Consider the following 21,675-nt stretch of genomic DNA (forward strand, 5'->3'; position numbering starts at 1 on the left):
GAGTGGGCAGTGTTAGTGTGTGTATGTATGAGTGCTGGCACTGTTAATGTGTGTATGTATGAGTGCTGGCAGTGTTAGTGTGTGTGTTTGTATGAGTGCTGGCAGTGTTAGTGTGTGTTCGTCCTAGCAGTGTTAGTGTGTGTATATGAGTGCTGGCAGTGTTAGTGTGTGTGTATGTATGTATATGTGCTGGCAGTGTTAGTGTGTGTATATGAGTGTTGGCAGTGTTAGTGTGTGTTTATGTATGTATGAGTGCTGGTAGTGTTAGTGTGTGTGTATGTATGTGTGCTGGCAGTATTAGTGTGTGTATATGAGTGCTGGCAGTGTTAGTGTGTATGTATGTATGTATGTGTGCTAGCAGTGCTAGTGTGTGAATATGAGTGCTGGCAGTGTTAGTGTGTGCGTATGTATGTATGAGTGCTGGTAGTGTGTGTATGTATGAATGCTGGCAGTGTTAGTGTGTGTATATGTATGTGTGTGTGCTGGCAGTGTTAGTGTGTGTATATGAGTGCTGGCAGTGTTAGTGTGTGTGTTTGTATGTATGTGTGCTGGCAGTGTTAGTGTGTATGTATGAGTGCTGGTAGTGTGTGTATGTATGAGTGCTGGCAGTGTTAGTGTGTGTGTATGTATGTATGTGTGCTGGCAGTGTTAGTGTGTGTATATGAGTGCTGGTAGTGTTAGTGAGTATGTATGTATGAGTGCTGGTAGTGTGTGTATGTATGAGTGCTGGCAGTGTTAGTGTGTGTATGTATGAGTGCTGGCAGTGTTAGTGTGTGTGTTTGTATGAATGGTGGCAGTGTTAGTGGACCTCATTCAGAGTCGGTCGTAAGGGAAAAGGGGCCGGATATGCAAATGATGCACTCGCAAGTTGCGTCCTTAAGATCGGATCGTTAGCTGGCCGACCATGGGGAGGATGCGGCCGTAAGACAAAAAATACGCCCCTTCTCGTACACGTTACACGTCATCTCCGGCCATATAAGGATTAATCGAGACCATCGGTAACCATCGGAACTGGTCGTAGAGCTTAAGGTTGACCAATACCCTCTCTTAAGCACTACGATCAGGTCAGTGTATAAACCACCCATGTCACGTGTGCCATGACACTACTTTGTTAATTATGCACTCCCATAAAACGCTGTTCGCATAATTAGGCACGCCTGTGTTCGGATCTCCACTCCCCCGTTTTCAAGCACCTTCCCCTGTTACCACCCACAAACGCCTCCATCTGTCACTCAAACTGCCGACCTGGCTGTGGTCAAGGAGAGAGAAATTTCTGATCGTAGCAGCTAGTTTGCGCACGCACATTGCGAATTTTACGCATGCGCAGTTTAGCGAACATCCATGGCGTATGACCATGTGGCCGCAACGACCGACTCTGAATGAGGTCCAGTGTGTGCTCGTCCTAGCAGTGATAGTGTGTGTATATGAGTGCTGGCAGTGTTAGTGTGTGTGTATGTATGTATGAGTGCTGGTAGTGTGTGTATGTATGAGTGCTGGCAGTGTTAGTGTGTATGTATGTATGTGTGCTGGCAATGTTAGTGTGTGTATATCAGTGCTGGCAGTGTTAGTGTGTGTGTTTGTATGTATGAGTGCTGGTAGTGTTAGTGTGTGTATGTATGAGTGCTGGCAGTGTTAATGTGTGTATGTATGAGTGCTGGCAGTGTTAGTGTGTGTGTTTGTTTGAGTGCTGGCAGGGTTAGTGTGTGTATGTATGAGTGCTGGCAGTGTTAGTGTGTGTTCGTCCTAGCAGGGTTTGTGTGTGTGTGTATGTATGATTGCTGGCAGGGTTAGTGTGTGTGTGTGTATGTATGAGTGCTGGCAGGGTTAGTGTGTGTATGTATGAGTGCTGGCAGTGTTAGTGTGTGTTCGTCCTAGCAGGGTTTGTGAGTGTGTGTGTGTATGTATGATTGCTGGCAGGGTTAGTGTGTGTGTGTGTATGTATGAGTGCCGGCAGGGTTAGTGTGTGTATGTATGAGTGCTGGCAGTGTTAGTGTGTGTGTGTATGCATGTGTGCTGGTAGTGTGTGTATTTATGAGTGGGCAGTGTTAGTGTGTGTATGTATGAGTGCTGGCAGTGTTAATGTGTGTTTGTATGAGTGCTGGCAGTGTTATTGTGTGTTCGTCCTAGCAGTGTTAGTGTGTGTATATGAGTGCTCTCAGTGTTAGTGTGTGTGTATGTATGTATGAGTGCTGGTAGTGTGTGTATGTATGAGTGCTGGCAGTGTTAGTGTGCGTGTATGTATGTATATGTGCTGGCAGAGTTAGTGTGTGTATATGAGTGCTGGCAGTGTTAGTGTGTGTTTATGTATGTATGAGTGCTGGTAGTGTGTGTATGTATGAGTACTGGCAGTGTTAGTGTGTATGTATGTGTGCTGGCAGTATTAGTGTGTGTATATGAGTGCTGGCAGTGTTAGTGTGTATGTATGTATGTGTGCTAGCAGTGCTAGTGTGTGAATATGAGTGCTGGCAGTGTTAGTGTGTGTGTATGTATGTATGTGTGCTGGCAGTGTTAGTGTGTGTATATGAGTGCTGGTAGTGTTAGTGTGTATGTATGTATGAGTGCTGGTAGTGTGTGTATGTATGAGTGCTGGCAGTGTTAGTGTGTGTATGTATGAGTGCTGGCAGTGTTAGTGTGTGTGTTTGTATGAATGCTGGCAGTGTTAGTGGACCTCATTCAGAGTCGGTCGTAAGGGAAAAGGGGCCGGATATGCAAAGGATACACTCGCAAGTTGCGTCCTTAAGATCGGATCGTTAGCTGGCCGACCAAGGGGAGGATGCGGCCGTAAGACAAAAAATACGCCCCTTCTCGTACACGTTACACGTCATCTCCGGCCATATAAGGATTAATCGAGACCATCGGTAACCATCGGAACTGGTCGTAGAGCTTAAGGTTGACCATACCCTCTCTTAAGCACTACGATCAGGTCAGTGTATAAACCACCCATGTCACGTGTGCCATGACACTACTTTGTTAATTATGCACTCCCATAAAACGCTGTTCGCATAATTACGCACGCCTGTGTTCGGATCTCCACTCCCCCGTTTTCAAGCACCTTCCCCTGTTACCACCCACAAACGCCTCCATCTGTCACTCAAACTGCCGACCTGGCTGTGGTCAAGGAGAGAGAAATTTCTGATCGTAGCAGCTAGTTTGCGCACGCACATTGCGAATTTTACGCATGCGCAGTTTAGCGAACATCAGTGGCGTATGACCATGTGGCCGCAACATCCGACTCTGAATGAGGTCCAGTGTGTGCTCGTCCTAGCAGTGATAGTGTGTGTATATGAGTGCTGGCAGTGTTAGTGTGTGTGTATGTATGTATGAGTGCTGGTAGTGTGTGTATGTATGAGTGCTGGCAGTGTTAGTGTGTATGTATGTATGTGTGCTGGCAATGTTAGTGTGTGTATATCAGTGCTGGCAGTGTTAGTGTGTGTGTTTGTATGTATGAGTGCTGGTAGTGTTAGTGTGTGTATGTATGAGTGCTGGCAGTGTTAATGTCTGTATGTATGAGTGCTGGCAGTGTTAGTGTGTGTGTTTGTTTGAGTGCTGGCAGGGTTAGTGTGTGTATGTATGAGTGCTGGCAGTGTTAGTGTGTGTTCGTCCTAGCAGGGTTTGTGTGTGTGTGTATGTATGTTTGCTGGCAGGGTTAGTGTGTGTGTGTGTATGTATGAGTGCTGGCAGGGTTAGTGTGTGTATGTATGAGTGCTGGCAGTGTTAGTGTGTGTTCGTCCTAGCAGGGTTTGTGTGTGTGTGTGTGTGTGTATGTATGATTGCTGGCAGGGTTAGTGTGTGTGTGTGTATGTATGAGTGCCGGCAGGGTTAGTGTGTGTATGTATGAGTGCTGGCAGTGTTAGTGTGTGTGTGTATGCATGTGTGCTGGTAGTGTGTGTATTTATGAGTGGGCAGTGTTAGTGTGTGTATGTATGAGTGCTGGCAGTGTTAATGTGTGTTTGTATGAGTGCTGGCAGTGTTATTGTGTGTTCGTCCTAGCAGTGTTAGTGTGTGTATATGAGTGCTCTCAGTGTTAGTGTGTGTGTATGTATGTATGAGTGCTGGTAGTGTGTGTATGTATGAGTGCTGGCAGTGTTAGTGTGCGTGTATGTATGTATTAGGGGTGAGCGGGTTCGGATTTCTGAAATCCGAACCCCCCCGAGCCCCCCCGATCCGAGTCCGATCCGAATCAGGCTCGACTTTTCCCGCCTGACTCGGATCTGAAATCGAGGCAAAACGTCATCATCCCGCCTTCCGAGTCTCGCGGGTTTTGGATCCTATATAAGGTACCCACGTCGGCGCCATTTTCTCACTCGGCTGTGGACAGTGAAGAGGGAGGGTGGGAGTTAGGGCTGTGTAGTGTAGTGTAGTGTAGTGCTGCTGTTGTCCACTACTTCAAAGTCCATAGGGGCTGGCTGTGTTGTGCTGTGCTGCTGTTGTTAATAGGGGCTGTGTCCACTACTTCAAAGTCCATAGGGGCTGGCTGGACTGTGTTGTGCAGTCAGTTCTCCATAGGGGCTGTGTCCACTCCAAAGTCATGTGCAGTGTCCCAGTCCTAAAGGAGTGCTGCAGTGTTGTCCAGGGGGTGCTCTGTCCATCAGGGGTGCTCCCCCCAAGTGCTAAAAAAATAATATATTTTCTGTGTTTGTGAATTGTGTGCGCAGTAGCCGCACGTGCATCAACAAAGTAGTGCCAAGCGTGCGCCTGTGTCATAAGTAAAGGGCCGGCTGGCTTGACCGTTAAGGGTGCTGTAACCCCCGAAAGTACACTCCAGTCCAAACCAAAAAAAAAATTATTTTCTGTGTTTGTGAATTGTGTGCGCAGTAGCCGCACGTGCATCAACAAAGTAGTGCCAAGCGTGCGCCTGTGTCATAAGTAAAGGGCCGGCTGGCTTGACCGTTAAGGGTGCTGTAACCCCCGAAAGTACACTCCAGTCCAAACCAAAAAAAAAATTATTTTCTGTGTTTGTGAATTGTGTGCGCAGTAGCCGCACGTGCATCAACAAAGTAGTGCCAAGCGTGCGCCTGTGTCATAAGTAAAGGGCCGGCTGGCTTGACCGTTAAGGGTGCTGTAACCCCCGAAAGTACACTCCAGTCCAAACCAAAAAAAAAATTATTTTCTGTGTTTGTGAATTGTGTGCGCAGTAGCCGCACGTGCATCAACAAAGTAGTGCCAAGCGTGCGCCTGTGTCATAAGTAAAGGGCCGGCTGGCTTGACCGTTAAAGGGTGCTGTAACCCCCAAAGTACACTCCAGTCCAAACCAAAAAAAAAATTATTTTCTGTGTTTAGCCGCACGTATATATCAAATCGATATAACATAAATGGAGGACCAAACTTTCTCCGATAAAAATAAAATAGAGAAAGATCAAGAACCACTTCCTCCTAGTGCTGAAGCTGCTGCCACTAGTCATGACATAGACGATAACATGCCATCAACGTCGTCTGCCAAGGCCGATGCCCAATGTCATAGTAGAGGGCACATACAATCCCAAATGGCAAAGTTCAGGAAAATGACCTTGAAAAAGACATTTAAATCAGCTGAAGAGAAACGTAAACTTGCCAATATGCCATTTACGACACGGAGTGGCAAGGAACGGCTAAGGTCGATCCCTAGTATGTTCATGACTAGTGGTTCAGCTTCACATGACGATGGAAGCCCTCCTCCCACTAAAAAAATCAAAAGAGTTAAGCTGGCAAAAGCACAGCGAAGAACTGTGCTTTCTAAGAAGATATCACAAATCCCCAAGGAGAGTCCAAGTGTGGTGGTGGTTGCGATGCCTGACCTTCCCAGCACTGGACGGGAAGAGGTGGCTCTTTCCACCATTTGCACGCCCCCTGCAAGTGCTGAAAGGAGCACCCACAGTCCACTTGCTGATATGCAAATTGAAGATGTCACTGTTGAAGTACAACAGGATGAGGATACTGGTGTAGCTGGCGCTGAGGAGGAAGTTGGCGAGGAGGATTCTGATGGTGATGTGGTTTGTTTAAATCAGGCTCCGGGGGAGACAGTTGTTGTCCGTGGGATGAAAAAGCCCATCACGGTCATGCCTGGGCAGAAGACCAAACATTCCACCTCTTTGGTCTGGCAATATTTCTATCCAAATCCGGACAACAACTGTCTTGCCATATGTACCATATGTAAAGGTGAAATAAGTAGGGGTAGGGACATCAACCACCTAGGAACATCCTCCCTTATACGGCACCTGCAGCGCGTTCATAAAAAGTTTCTGTCAAGTTCAGAAACTTTGGCTAAGACCGTAAGCAGTCCAGGGACACCTAAATCCCGTTGTCCTGTTGTATCCAAGCGCCTGCAAACCACACCGTCAACTCCCTCCTCGTCAATTTCCTCCTTAGTCAGGATCGGAAGTAGTCCTGCAGGCCATGTCACTGGCATGACTGACTCTCCTATCCGGGATTCCTCTGGAGGATCCTGCATTGCTACGCCTACTGCTGCCGCTGCTGCTGTTGCTGCTGCTGGGAGTCGTTCATCATCCCAGAGAGGAAGTAGGAACACCACTACTTTTACTAAACAATTGACCCTCCAACAGTCCTTAGCGAGGAGGATGAAGTACGACAGCAGTCATCCTGAAGCAAAACGTATAACTGAGGCCTTGACTGCTATGTTGGTGTTAGACGTGCGTCCGGTATCCGCCATTAGTGCAGTGGGATTTAGACAATTGATGGAGGTAGTGTGTCCCCGGTTCCAAATCCCGTCTAGATTCCACTTCACTAGGCAGGCGATACCGAGACTGTACAGAAACGTCAGAAAAAGTGTCCTCAGTGTCCTGAAAAATGCCGTTGTACACAATGTCCACTTAACCACGGACATGTGGACAAGTGGAACAGGGCAGACTAAGGACTATATGACTGTGACAGCCCACTGGGTAGATGTATCACCTTACGCAGCAACAGCAGCAGCGTCACCAGTAGCAGCATCTCAGAAACGCCAGCTCGTTACAAGGCAGGCTACGCTGTGTATCACCGGTTTCAGTAAGAGGCACACCGCCGACAACCTCTTAGAGAAACTGAGGGAAATCATCGCCCAGTGGCTTACCCCACTTAGACTCTCCTGGGGATTTGTGATATCTGACAACGCCACCAATATTGTGCGGGCATTACATCTGGGCAAATTCCAGCACGTCCCATGTTTTGCTCACACAATAAACTTGGTGGTGCAGAATTTTCTGAAAAGCGACAGGCGCGTGCAGGAGACGCTTTGGGTGGCCCGAAAAATTTCTGGCCACTTTCGCCATTCAGCGACTGCGTGCCGAAGACTGGAGCGCCAGCAAACACTCTTGAACCTGCCCCGCCATCACCTGAAGCAAGAGGTTGTGACGCGGTGGAACTCAACCCTCTATATGCTTCAGAGGATGGAGGAGCAGCAAAAGGCCATACAAGCCTATACATCCACCTATGACATAGGCAAAGGAGGGGGTATGCACCTGACTCAAGCGCAGTGGAGAATGATTTCCGTGTTGTGCAAGGTTCTCCAGCCCTTCGAACTTGCCACACGTGAAGTCAGTTCAGACACAGCCAGCTTGAGTCAGGTCATTCCCCTCATCAGGCTTTTGCAGAAGCAGCTGGAGAAAGTGAAGGAGGAGCTAAGACGGAGCGATTCCGCTCGGCATGTGGGACTTGTGGATGAAGCCCTTCATTCGCTTTGCCAGGATTCCAGGGTGGTCAATCTGTTGAAATCAGACCACTACATTTTGGCCACCGTGCTTGATCCTAGGTTTAAAGCCTATGTGGTGTCTCTCTTTCCGGCCGACACAAGCCTGCAGAGGTGCAAAGACCTGCTGGTGAACACACTGTCAGCTGAAGCGGAACGTGACACGTCAACGGCTCCTTCTTCATTTTCTCCCGCAACTGGGGCTGCCAGGAAAAAACTTAGGTATCCTAAGCAACCCGCTGGCGGTGATGCAGGGCAGGCAGGACCAAGTTTGGACATCTGGTCCGGACTGAAGGACCTGGCAACAATTTCTGACATGTCTACTGTCACTGCATATGATACTGTCACCATTGACAGAATGGTGGAGGATTACATCGGTGACAGCATCCAAGTAGGCATGTCAGACAGTCCATACCTGTACTGGCAGGAAAAAGAGGCAATTTGGAGGCCCCTGTACAAGCTGGCTCTATTTTACCTGAGTTGCCCCCCCTCCAGTGTGTACTCCGAAAGAGTGTTTAGTGCAGCCGGGAACCTTGTCAGCGAAAGGCGTAGGAGGTTGCTTCCACAGAATGTGGAGAAGATGATGTTCATCAAAATGAATTATCAGCTCTTCCAGGGAGACCAGCCTCCAGAAGGTACAGAGGGACCTGTGGTGGTGGATTCAAGTGGGGACGAGTTAATACTTTGTGAGGATGAGGATGTACACACTGAAGAGGGTGAGGAATCGGTGGATGAGGAGGATGAGGATGACATCTTGCCTCCGTAGAGCCAGTTTGTGCAGGGACACATTAATTGCCAGCTTGTTTTGTGGGGGCCCAAACGAACCAATCATTTCAGCCACAGTTGTGTGGCAGACCCTGGCGCTGAAATGATTGATTTGTTAAAGTGTGCATGTCCTGTTTATACAACATAAGGGTGGGTGGGAGGGCCCAAGGACAATTCCATCTTGCACTTCTTTTTTTTCTTTGCATTATGTACAGTTTGGGGCCTAGTTTTTCTAACTGCCATCCTGTCTGCCACTGCAGTGTCACTCCTAGATGGGTCACGTGTTTGTGCCGCCCACTCGTGTCGCTTAGCATAGTCATCCAGCTACCTCGGTGCAACCTTTTGGACATGAAAACACTATTGTGAGGTGTGAGGTGTTCAGAATAGACTGGAAATGAATGGAAATTAAGGTTATTGAGGTTAATAATAGCATAGGAGCAGAGAAACCAACAAATTCTGTGATTTTAGCTGTTTTTATGCTTTTTAAAAAAAAAATACAGATCCAAAACACAAAACCCAGAACCCAAAACACGGAAGGGTGGTTTTGGCAAAACCAATCCAGATCCAAAACACGAAGAAAGATCCAGATCCAAAACCAAAACACAAAACACGAAAAGTGGCCGGTGCACACCCCTAGTATGTATATGTGCTGGCAGAGTTAGTGTGTGTATATGAGTGCTGGCAGTGTTAGTGTGTGTTTATGTATGTATGAGTGCTGGTAGTGTGTGTATGTATGAGTGCTGGCAGTGTTAGTGTGTATGTATGTGTGCTGGCAGTATTAGTGTGTGTATATGAGTGCTGGCAGTGTTAGTGTGTATGTATGTATGTATGTGTGCTAGCAGTGCTAGTGTGTGAATATGAGTGCTGGCAGTGTTAGTGTGTGCGTATGTATGTATGAGTGCTGGTAGTGTGTGTATGTATGAGTGCTGGCAGTGTTAGTGTGTGTATGTATGAATGCTGGCAGTGTTAGTGTGTGTATATGTATGTATGTGTGCTGGCAGTGTTAGTGTGTGTATATGAGTGCTGGCAGTGTTAGTGTGTGTGTTTGTATGTATGTGTGCTGGCAGTGTTAGTGTGTGTATATGAGTGCTGGCAGTGTTAGTGTGTGTATGTATGTATGAGTGCTGGTAGTGTGTGTATGTATGAGTGCTGGCAGTGTTAGTGTGTGTGTATGTATGTATGTGTGCTGGCAGTGTTAGTGTGTGTATATGAGTGCTGGTAGTGTTAGTGTGTATGTATGTATGAGTGCTGGTAGTGTGTGTATGTATGAGTGCTGGCAGTGTTAGTGTGTGTATGTATGAGTGCTGGCAGTGTTAGTGTGTATGTATGAATGCTGGCAGTGTTAGTGTGTGTGTTTGTATGAATGCTGGCAGTGTTAGTGTTAGTATCACTCATTCAGAGTCGGTCGTAAGGGAAAAGGGGCCGGATATGCAAAGGATGCACTCGCAAGTTGCGTCCTTAAGATCGGATCGTTAGCTGGCCGACCAAGGGGAGGATGCGGCCGGAAGACAAAAAATACGCCCCTTCTCGTACACGTTACACGTCATCTCCGGCCATATACGGATTAATCGAGACCATCGGTAACCATCGGAACTGGTCGTAGAGCTTAAGGTTGACCATACCCTCTCTTAAGCACTACGATCAGGTCAGTGTATAAACCACCCATGTCACGTGTGCCATGACACTACTTTGTTAATTATGCACTCCCATAAAACGCTGTTCGCATAATTAGGCACGCCTGCATTCGGATCTCCACTCCCCCATTTTCAAGCACCTTCCCCTGTTACCACCCACAAACGCCTCCATCTGTCACTCAAACTACCGACCTGGCTGTGTTCAAGGAGAGAGAAATTTCTGATCGTAGCAGCTAGTTTGCGCACGCACATTGCGAACTTTACGCATGCACAGTTTAGCGAACATCAGTGGCGTATGACCGTGTGGCCGCAATGACCGACTCTGAATGAGGCCCAGTGTGTGCTCATCCGAGCAGTGTTAGTGTGTGTATATGAGTGCTGGCAGTGTTAGTGTGTGTGTATGTATGTATGTATGAGTGCTGGTAGTGTGTGTTTGTATGAGTGCTGGTAGTGTGTGTATGTATGAGTGCTGGCAGTGTTAGTGTGTATGTATGTATGTGTGCTGGCAATGTTAGTGTGTGTATATCAGTGCTGGCAGTGTTAGTGTGTGTGTTTGTATGTATGAGTGCTAGTAGTGTGTGTATGTATGTATGTGTGCTGGCAATGTTAGTGTGTGTATATCAGTGCTGGCAGTGTTAGTGTGTGTGTTTGTATGTATGTGTGCTGGTAGTGTGTGTATGTATGTATGTGTGCTGGCAATGTTAGTGTGTGTATATCAGTGCTGGCAGTGTTAGTGTGTGTGTTTGTATGTATGAGTGCTGGCAGTGTTAGTGTGTGTATGTATGAGTGCTGGCAGTGTTAGTGTGTGTATGTATGAGTGCTGGCAGTGTTAATGTGTGTATGTATGAGTGCTGGCAGTGTTAGTGTGTGTGTTTGTTTGAGTGCTGGCAGGGTTAGTGTGTGTATGTATGAGTGCTGGCAGTGTTAGTGTGTGTTCGTCCTAGCAGGGTTTGTGTGTGTGTGTATGTATGATTGCTGGCAGGGTTAGTGTGTGTATGTATGAGTGCTGGCAGGGTTAGTGTGTGTATGTATGAGTGCTGGCAGTGTTAGTGTGTGTTCGTCCTAGCAGGGTTTGTGTGTGTGTGTATGTATGAGTGCTGGCAGGGTTAGTGTGTGTAGGTATGAGTGCTGGCAGGGTTAGTGTGTGTATGTATGAGTGCTGGCAGTGTTAGTGTGTGTTCGTCCTAGCAGGGTTTGTGTGTGTGTGTATGTATGATTGCTGGCAGGGTTAGTGTGTGTGTGTGTATGTATGATTGCTGGCAGGGTTAGTGTGTGTGTGTGTATGTATGAGTGCCGGCAGTGTTAGTGTGTATGTATGTGTGCTGGCAGGGTTAGTGTGTGTTCGTCCTAGCATGGTTTGTGTGTGTGTGTATGTATGATTGCTGGCAGGGTTAGTGTATGTATGTATGAGTGCTGGCAGGGTTAGTGTGTGTATGTATGAGTGCTGGCAGGGTTAGTGTGTGTATGTATGAGTGCTGGCAGTGTTAGTGTGTGTTCGTCCTAGCAGGATTTGTGTGTGTGTATGTATGATTGCTGGCAGGGTTACTGTGTGCGTGTGTGTGTATGTATGAGTGCTGGCAGGGTTAGTGTGTGTATGTATGAGTGCTGGCAGTGTTAGTGTGTGTTCGTCCTAGCAGGGTTTGTGTGTGTGTGTATGTATGATTGCTGGCAGGGTTAGTGTGTGTGTGTGTGTATGTATGATTGCTGGCAGGGTTAGTGTGTGTGTGTGTATGTATGAGTGCCGGCAGTGTTAGTGTGTATGTATGTGTGCTGGCAGGGTTAGTGTGTGTATGTATGAGTGCTGGCAGGGTTAGTGTGTGTATGTATGAGTGCTGGCAGTGTTAGTGTGTGTGTGTATGCATGCGCGCTGGTAGTGTTAGTGTGTATGTATGTGTGCTGGCAGGGTTACAGTGTGTGTATGTATGAGTGCTGGCAGTGCGTGCGTGTGTGTGTGTATATGTATGAGTGCTGGCAGTGTTAGTGTGTGTGTTTGTATGACACTGCTGTACATATTATAAACTGGGGACTCTGATGCGTGGCATATTATGAATTGGAGCAGGGGCAGTTGCTGAAATGTTGCCTAGGGTACCCGGAAACCTTGCACCGGCCCTGTGTACCATAATTATCGGTGATGTGTGCAGACAGTGGTGTCACTAGGGGCATATGGGCTACAGTGGGTGACACCATCTGAACGGGTGACATTAATATAATTTTGCTGTCACCCCCCTTAGATGGTGTCACAGAGCAGCACTGCAAAGGTGATGGGTTATGCCCATGCATGCTGGGAGAGGCTGGGGCTTCTCATCAGCTCCCAGAGTGCTTGGCAAGCCCCCAGCATGAGTAGTACCGGGGTGACACGCAACCAAAATGGCACAAATCAGGGGATGTGGCCTTGCGGGCATAAGGACATTTTGGGTCCTGGAGCTCCAGGCACTTGCAGGACTCTTCAAACTATGTAAAGAGTCCACTGAGCAATAGGCACATGCTTGGAAGAGGACCACCTTTCCTCTCTCTATAGAGAGCAGGGGGCACAGGAAATACAGCGACATCACTAAATTCCTCCCTGTTTTGCTCTAGGCCCGGTGATGGACTGGTCCCTGCTAATAAATATTTTGTTTCTACAATTATTTATTAACATTTCACATTTTCAGAATTTTAAAACGCAGCAACAAAAATAAGTATAATGCCCCATAAGTGCTTCACCTGATCCAGTTCCCTTAGGGATACATTTTCTAAGATTCGTGTTTGAAGTCGATTTGTAATCGCTGGACATCGCCGGAACGTTTACAATCTCAAACCCAAATTTACTAATCATCGTATTTGACTAACTATTACCTTTCAAAGGTAATACTGACTCTTAGCCAATCATGCTGCCGCAAGTGCAGGAAACCACGTGGGAATTGTCATTCGGGAAGCGCTGTACTGTACATACAGTACAGCTTGTCCAGCATGGATCGGGAGCGCAGCACTTTTTCTTTCAGAAGACTGAAATCTACTGGACAAGGGGACCGACCACCTTCATGGTGTTTGTGAGTATGTAGTGTGAGTATGAGTGTGTAATAAAGGATTACCACAGTGTGTGAGTACCGTTTTTTTTATATTTTCTTAACAGTGGGGGTACAGGTACCAGCAGGCCCTTTCTGTCCAATTATGCTGGCACTTGTGGTTCTCCAAGAGCCTTGATGATTGGGCAGTCTTGCTGGGGCCTGAAGTTAAACTGTAAAGAACAATATTACTTCTATTTTTGCACCATTACCCCTGCACCCACCAACACCAGGGGTACAGGGAAGAGTCCTAGGCTTTCAGTACAGGTATTGTAGATACTCGGGAGGGGAGACACCATTTTATTTTTGGGGGCCCTAGGCTGACTAGTTTGTGGTTGGTTAATGCTTTGGCAGGGGGATCCCACACTTTGTCTCACCCTGATATGGCGCTACCACTCTGGTTGGTTTATCCAAGTGCTGGTTAATTGAAAGACCAGGCTGAGAGGTCCAGGGCTGATTATGGATTTAAGGGGGCCCCACACAGGTTTTTGTAAATTAACCTTTATTTAATACTTTTAACACAAAAGCCTGCACCAGTCATACTGATCTGTGCAGTGCTTTGGACAAACACGCTGGTACGTATTTTGCAGTGCTCATGTTTAGGAGATTATTTTAGTGAAAAACATGCAGGTAAAATTCAGCCAGTTTTAAGAAAGACTTCCAACATCGATAAAGTGACAATTAAGATTAGTTTAGAGATCAGAAGTAATCCACTACTCCATTATTTATGTGTAAACCTATAGGTGTACCAAAAATGCTTCCCATGCATTTATGATTTTTCTCTAACAATGGGTCAGAAATACCTGGACTCCAAGCTTCCATGGCTCTTCCCTATAGCACATTGGTGTAATAGAATTCCATTCCCACCAGGACCTATTACACAAAGCCCCAGATATTCCCTACATTCATATAGGAAACTAAAACCAGAAGCAAGTATCATAGAGAGAAGAGATATGGGCTCCCTCTTTTTAATAAGCTCCACTGCTGTCAATACCTTCACTAACTTGACTGTGTGCATCTGGCATCTGTAGATTTGTAGACCATATCTTGCCGGTTGCAAATAAAAGCAACTGATAGAAGGTGTTGATGTACAAATATTATTTGACTATTACTGTACATTTTTTAAGCATTCTGTTTATGACCATGTAGTTATACTGTGTATACAGTATATGTATGCAACTCTATTCATTTAAATACTTGAACAACATAAATAATGCATTTATTGATCGCTAATAAAAAGATTCTCTGATCTTAAGAAAATGGGGTCTTTTTACAATAGTTTCTTCTGTTTGGTGGTTAAGCTCTATTAATAATCACTTATTTGTGGTACTATAATAATAATAATAATAATAATAATAATAATAATAATAATAATAAAAATATTCAGTCACTTAGTGATTAGTGATTTTCTTTTAAAAAAAATGTAAAATAACAAAAAATAATGGCCCTCATTCAGAGCCACTCGCTAGCGGCAGTACGCTCGTTCCGAGCGATGTTCGCACATCTGCGCATGCGTACGGATCGTTATACGCATGCGCGAACCAGTCAGTGCGGCCGAAATTCATGTGCTCGCAATATAGCGAATGCCTGCTATTTTGAGTGACAGAATGAGGCGTATGTGGGTGGTAACAGGGGAAGGTGCTTGAAAATGGGGAGTGGAGATCCGAACGCAGGCGTGCTTAAAGGTCAAAACGGGCGTTTTATGGGTGTGCATAATTAATACAGCAGCGTCATTGAGCACGTCACTGGGTTATTTTATAGCCAGAACTGCTCGCAAGATTGTGGTAGCAAAAACCAACCACAAGAATAGCGAGCAGTTCATACGCTGGTCGATGTACTCGATTAATCTAATAAATAGCGGACATGACGTATGGTGCGAGCGGCCAGGGGGCGTTTTTAACAAATAACCGAGCGTATGTTTTGCTCGCTCGTTCAGACTTAGAGGTGTGAACAGACTGCAATTTGCGAACGGATCATTTGAATAGCCACCCCTTGTTTTTGAACGAACGACCGCAAATAGCGAACGGCTCTGAATCAGGCCCAATGTCTTTACACAATAAAACATGCTTTATTTAAAGAACAAAACTTTTTTTCAATTTTGAAGATGTGTTATCAGTATGAGATTTTTCATCCTTCGATAATTCAGCAAATTAATCTCTAAGCAGAGTTGGTGATAAAGACAGAATTAAATATTTTAGTAAAAAAAATAGCCACACATGATCATGAAGGCTAGCTTGTTCAAAGCAGAGGTAACATCTAAATCAGCTAACTGCTCTGTGATTTACAATAATTATTGTATAGAATTATTTTACCTGGTGCTCATTATAGGCTTATAGTAGGCTTAAACAGCATTGAAAAGTTTATGCGTGACTAAGAGCTGACTGACTGAAGGATGAAGTACCTGGCAGATTATGTACAATTGCTTAACTAAATAAACATATTGACGCAGACAACGCCTTTTCATTTTTAGAAGTCTGTGCCCATTTAAACAAAATAAAATGGGTCATCCCTTGTACATTATTAATGCCAACATGATTCACACAATTCAGATTCACTAATTAACATGTTAAAAAACAAAAACTGTTGATTCTCATTAAACTTGTCAGCACGTGAAGTAATGCAGCAATCAAAGACCCGCAATCTACAGACACAAAGGAGATAAACGTATTCTTTTGTGACTCAATAAATTGACAGGAACCTTGTGGAAAGGAACCAGTTAAGTGACTTTGAGTTTTACTTATGTTGCATCTGTCTGTGGAGGGATCCGTTCAATAACCAAAAAGTCGGGAATTCGGAGCTTAGAATGCCGGTGCCGGAATCCCGACACCTGCCAGAATTCCAACAGTAAGTACTGTGGTTAGGGGGAAGGTTAGAGGTAAGGTTAGGCACTAGGGTCAGAGGTAGAGTTAGGCACTAAGGGGGGTGGGTTAGATTTAGGGTGCGAGGAGGGGAAGGTTAGGTTTAGGCACTATGGGAGGAGGTTAGGTTCAGGGACAGGTGAGGAAGAGTTATTGTAGGGAGAGGGTTAGGATACTGACCGACAAGTGTCGGTATCCTAACCCTGTCGGGATGCTGGCATCGGGATTATGACCGGCGGGATCCCGAGTGCCGGCATCCCGTACCCATCCCATCTGTGGATGGAAGTGTAGCGTTAATGCCAGGTAAGAGCTTCAATTTGTGGGGCTAAAAGAGGGTGGGAATTAAAAAGAAAGTTGAGTGATATATCGGCCGATCCAACGGATTAGAACGATATCGCAGCTATATCGTTCCATGTGTGGGAAAGATATTGTCCACTGTGTGCTCCTGTGGGGTCATCCGTCGCTCTTCCAGATCTTTCTGCAAGCACAAGAGATCTGGAGAAGTGATGTATGATCCCATGCTAGTCTATGTGAGGAGGAGGGGGGGCAGCATATTGGGCGGTCGGTACCAGATCACTCTGTGTGTGGGGTCCGTCGTATCGTGGATCGCATAGCTATGTGCACATGGTACCTTGTGTACCCAGCTTTAGGTTTTAGTATGGGATTGGGGCCTTATTTTGTTCAGATTTTATCTGTAAATATATATTTAAATATATATTGGAATGCCTTATCTACTTTCGTATAAATTCCCAGAGTGTAAAAATTATTTTATTTAGTTCCTGTTTTTATGAATGGCATTGATATATATACTGTGCAAAAAGTAGGCAATTCAAAACCTCTGTATGATAGTGCTATGCAAAACCGTACAATGGCATATATATATATATATATATATATATATATATATATTTATATACAGTATATATATATGGTGCAAAGTAATGAAATTGATTAAAAAGCAACTTGCGTGTCTGTAAACATAAGTGGCATGTGCAAGTGCAAAGCAAAGTGCAGTGCATATTAGGGGTGAGCGGGTTCGGATTTCTGAAATCCGAACCCCCCCGAGCCCCCCCGATCCGAGTCCGATCCGAATCAGGCTCGACTTTTCCCGCCTGACTCGGATCTGAAATCGAGGCAAAACGTCATCATCCCGCCTTCCGAGTCTCGCGGGTTTTGGATCCTATATAAGGTACCCACGTCGGCGCCATTTTCTCACTCGGCTGTGGACAGTGAAGAGGGAGGGTGGGAGTTAGGGCTGTGTAGTGTAGTGTAGTGTAGTGTAGTGCTGCTGTTGTCCACTACTTCAAAGTCCATAGGGGCTGGCTGTGTTGTGCTGTGCTGCTGTTGTTAATAGGGGCTGTGTCCACTACTTCAAAGTCCATAGGGGCTGGCTGGACTGTGTTGTGCAGTCAGTTCTCCATAGGGGCTGTGTCCACTCCAAAGTCCTGTGCAGTGTCCCAGTCCTAAAGGAGTGCTGCAGTGTTGTCCAGGGGGTGCTCTGTCCATCAGGGGTGCTCCCCCCAAGTGCTAAAAAAATAATATATTTTCTGTGTTTGTGAATTGTGTGCGCAGTAGCCGCACGTGCATCAACAAAGTAGTGCCAAGCGTGCGCCTGTGTCATAAGTAAAGGGCCGGCTGGCTTGACCGTTAAGGGTGCTGTAACCCCCGAAAGTACACTCCAGTCCAAACCAAAAAAAAAAATATTTTCTGTGTTTGTGAATTGTGTGCGCAGTAGCCGCACGTGCATCAACAAAGTAGTGCCAAGCGTGCGCCTGTGTCATAAGTAAAGGGCCGGCTGGCTTGACCGTTAAGGGTGCTGTAACCCCCGAAAGTACACTCCAGTCCAAACCAAAAAAAAAAATATTTTCTGTGTTTGTGAATTGTGTGCGCAGTAGCCGCACGTGCATCAACAAAGTAGTGCCAAGCGTGCGCCTGTGTCATAAGTAAAGGGCCGGCTGGCTTGACCGTTAAGGGTGCTGTAACCCCCGAAAGTACACTCCAGTCCAAACCAAAAAAAAATTTATTTTCTGTGTTTGTGAATTGTGTGCGCAGTAGCCGCACGTGCATCAACAAAGTAGTGCCAAGCGTGCGCCTGTGTCATAAGTAAAGGGCCGGCTGGCTTGACCGTTAAGGGTGCTGTAACCCCCGAAAGTACACTCCAGTCCAAACCAAAAAAAAAATTATTTTCTGTGTTTGTGAATTGTGTGCGCAGTAGCCGCACGTGCATCAACAAAGTAGTGCCAAGCGTGCGCCTGTGTCATAAGTAAAGGGCCGGCTGGCTTGACCGTTAAGGGTGCTGTAACCCCCGAAAGTACACTCCAGTCCAAACCAAAAAAAAAATTATTTTCTGTGTTTGTGAATTGTGTGCGCAGTAGCCGCACGTGCATCAACAAAGTAGTGCCAAGCGTGCGCCTGTGTCATAAGTAAAGGGCCGGCTGGCTTGACCGTTAAGGGTGCTGTAACCCCCGAAAGTACACTCCAGTCCAAACAAAAAAAAAAATTATTTTCTGTGTTTGTGAATTGTGTGCGCAGTAGCCGCACGTGCATCAACAAAGTAGTGCCAAGCGTGCGCCTGTGTCATAAGTAAAGGGCCGGCTGGCTTGACCGTTAAGGGTGCTGTAACCCCCGAAAGTACACTCCAGTCCAAACCAAAAAAAAAATTATTTTCTGTGTTTGTGAATTGTGTGCGCAGTAGCCGCACGTGCATCAACAAAGTAGTGCCAAGCGTGCGCCTGTGTCATAAGTAAAGGGCCGGCTGGCTTGACCGTTAAGGGTGCTGTAACCCCCGAAAGTACACTCCAGTCCAAACCAAAAAAAAAATTATTTTCTGTGTTTGTGAATTGTGTGCGCAGTAGCCGCACGTGCATCAACAAAGTAGTGCCAAGCGTGCGCCTGTGTCATAAGTAAAGGGCCGGCTGGCTTGACCGTTAAAGGGTGCTGTAACCCCCGAAAGTACACTCCAGTCCAAACCAAAAAAAAAATTATTTTCTGTGTTTGTGAATTGTGTGCGCAGTAGCCGCACGTGCATCAACAAAGTAGTGCCAAGCGTGCGCCTGTGTCATAAGTAAAGGGCCGGCTGGCTTGACTGTTAAGGGTGCTGTAACCCCCGAAAGTACACTCCAGTCCAAACCAAAAAAAAAATTATTTTCTGTGTTTGTGAATTGTGTGCGCAGTAGCCGCACGTGCATCAACAAAGTAGTGCCAAGCGTGCGCCTGTGTCATAAGTAAAGGGCCGGCTGGCTTGACCGTTAAGGGTGCTGTAACCCCCGAAAGTACACTCCAGTCCAAACCAAAAAAAAAATTATTTTCTGTGTTTGTGAATTGTGTGCGCAGTAGCCGCACGTGCATCAACAAAGTAGTTCCAAGCGTGCGCCTGTGTCATAAGTAAAGGGCCGGCTGGCTTGACCGTTAAGGGTGCTGTAACCCCCGAAAGTACACTCCAGTCCAAACCAAAATAAAAATTATTTTCTGTGTTTGTGAATTGTGTGCGCAGTAGCCGCACGTGCATCAACAAAGTAATGCCAAGCGTGCGCCTGTGTCATAAGTAAAGGGCCGGCTGGCTTGACCGTTAAGGGTGCTGTAACCCCTGAAAGTACACTCCAGTCCAAACCAAAAAAAAAATTATTTTCTGTGTTTGTGAATTGTGTGCGCAGTAGCCGCACGTGCATCAACAAAGTAGTGCCAAGCGTGCGCCTGTGTCATAAGTAAAGGGCCGGCAGGCTTGACCGTTAAGGGTGCTGTAACCCCCGAAAGTACACTCCAGTCCAAACCAAAAAAAAAATTATTTTCTGTGTTTGTGAATTGTGTGCGCAGTAGCCGCACGTGCATCAACAAAGTAGTGCCAAGCGTGCGCCTGTGTCATAAGTAAAGGGCCGGCTGGCTTGACCGTTAAGGGTGCTGTAACCCCCGAAAGTACACTCCAGTCCAAACCAAAAAAAAAATTATTTTCTGTGTTTGTGAATTGTGTGCGCAGTAGCCGCACGTGCATCAACAAAGTAGTGCCAAGCGTGCGCCTGTGTCATAAGTAAAGGGCCGGCTGGCTTGACCGTTAAAGGGTGCTGTAACCCCCAAAGTACACTCCAGTCCAAACCAAAAAAAAAATAATTTTCTGTGTTTGTGAATTGTGTGCGCAGTAGCCGCACGTGCATCAACAAAGTAGTGCCAAGCGTGCGCCTGTGTCATAAGTAAAGGGCCGGCTGGCTTGACCGTTAAAGGGTGCTGTAACCCCCGAAAGTACACTCCAGTCCAAACCAAAAACAAATTATTTTCTGTGTTTGTGAATTGTGTGCGCAGTAGCCGCACGTGCATCAACAAAGTAGTGCCAAGCGTGCGCCTGTGTCATAAGTAAAGGGCCGGCTGGCTTGACCGTTAAGGGTGCTGTAACCCCCGAAAGTACACTCCAGTCCAAACCAAAAAAAAAATTATTTTCTGTGTTTGTGAATTGTGTGCGCAGTAGCCGCACGTGCATCAACAAAGTAGTGCCAAGCGTGCGCCTGTGTCATAAGTAAAGGGCCGGCTGGCTTGACCGTTAAGGGTGCTGTAACCCCCGAAAGTACACTCCAGTCCAAACCAAAAAAAAAATAATTTTCTGTGTTTGTGAATTGTGTGCGCAGTAGCCGCACGTGCATCAACAAAGTAGTGCCAAGCGTGCGCCTGTGTCATAAGTAAAGGGCCGGCTGGCTTGACCGTTAAGGGTGCTGTAACCCCCGAAAGTACACTCCAGTCCAAACCAAAAAAAAAATTATTTTCTGTGTTTGTGAATTGTGTGCGCAGTAGCCGCACGTGCATCAACAAAGTAGTGCCAAGCGTGCGCCTGTGTCATAAGTAAAGGGCCGGCTGGCTTGACCGTTAAGGGTGCTGTAACCCCCGAAAGTACACTCCAGTCCAAACCAAAAAAAAAATTATTTTCTGTGTTTGTGAATTGTGTGCGCAGTAGCCGCACGTGCATCAACAAAGTAGTGCCAAGCGTGCGCCTGTGTCATAAGTAAAGGGCCGGCTGGCTTGACCGTTAAGGGTGCTGTAACCCCCGAAAGTACACTCCAGTCCAAACCAAAAAAAAAATTATTTTCTGTGTTTGTGAATTGTGTGCGCAGTAGCCGCACGTGCATCAACAAAGTAGTGCCAAGCGTGCGCCTGTGTCATAAGTAAAGGGCCGGCTGGCTTGACCGTTAAGGGTGCTGTAACCCCCGAAAGTACACTCCAGTCCAAACCAAAAAAAAAATTATTTTCTGTGTTTGTGAATTGTGTGCGCAGTAGCCGCACGTGCATCAACAAAGTAGTGCCAAGCGTGCGCCTGTGTCATAAGTAAAGGGCCGGCTGGCTTGACCGTTAAGGGTGCTGTAACCCCTGAAAGTACACTCCAGTCCAAACCAAAAAAAAAATTATTTTCTGTGTTTGTGAATTGTGTGCGCAGTAGCCGCACGTGCATCAACAAAGTAGTGCCAAGCGTGCGCCTGTGTCATAAGTAAAGGGCCGGCTGGCTTGACCGTTAAGGGTGCTGTAACCCCCGAAAGTACACTCCAGTCCAAACCAAAAAAAAATTATTTTCTGTGTTTGTGAATTGTGTGCGCAGTAGCCGCACGTGCATCAACAAAGTAGTGCCAAGCGTGCGCCTGTGTCATAAGTAAAGGGCCGGCTGGCTTGACCGTTAAAGGGTGCTGTAACCCCCAAAGTACACTCCAGTCCAAACCAAAAAAAAAATTATTTTCTGTGTT

This window comes from Taudactylus pleione, unplaced genomic scaffold (assembly GCF_031769625.1).
Source record: "Taudactylus pleione unplaced genomic scaffold, aTauple2 ptg000774l, whole genome shotgun sequence".
Lineage (NCBI taxonomy): Eukaryota > Metazoa > Chordata > Amphibia > Anura > Myobatrachidae > Taudactylus > Taudactylus pleione.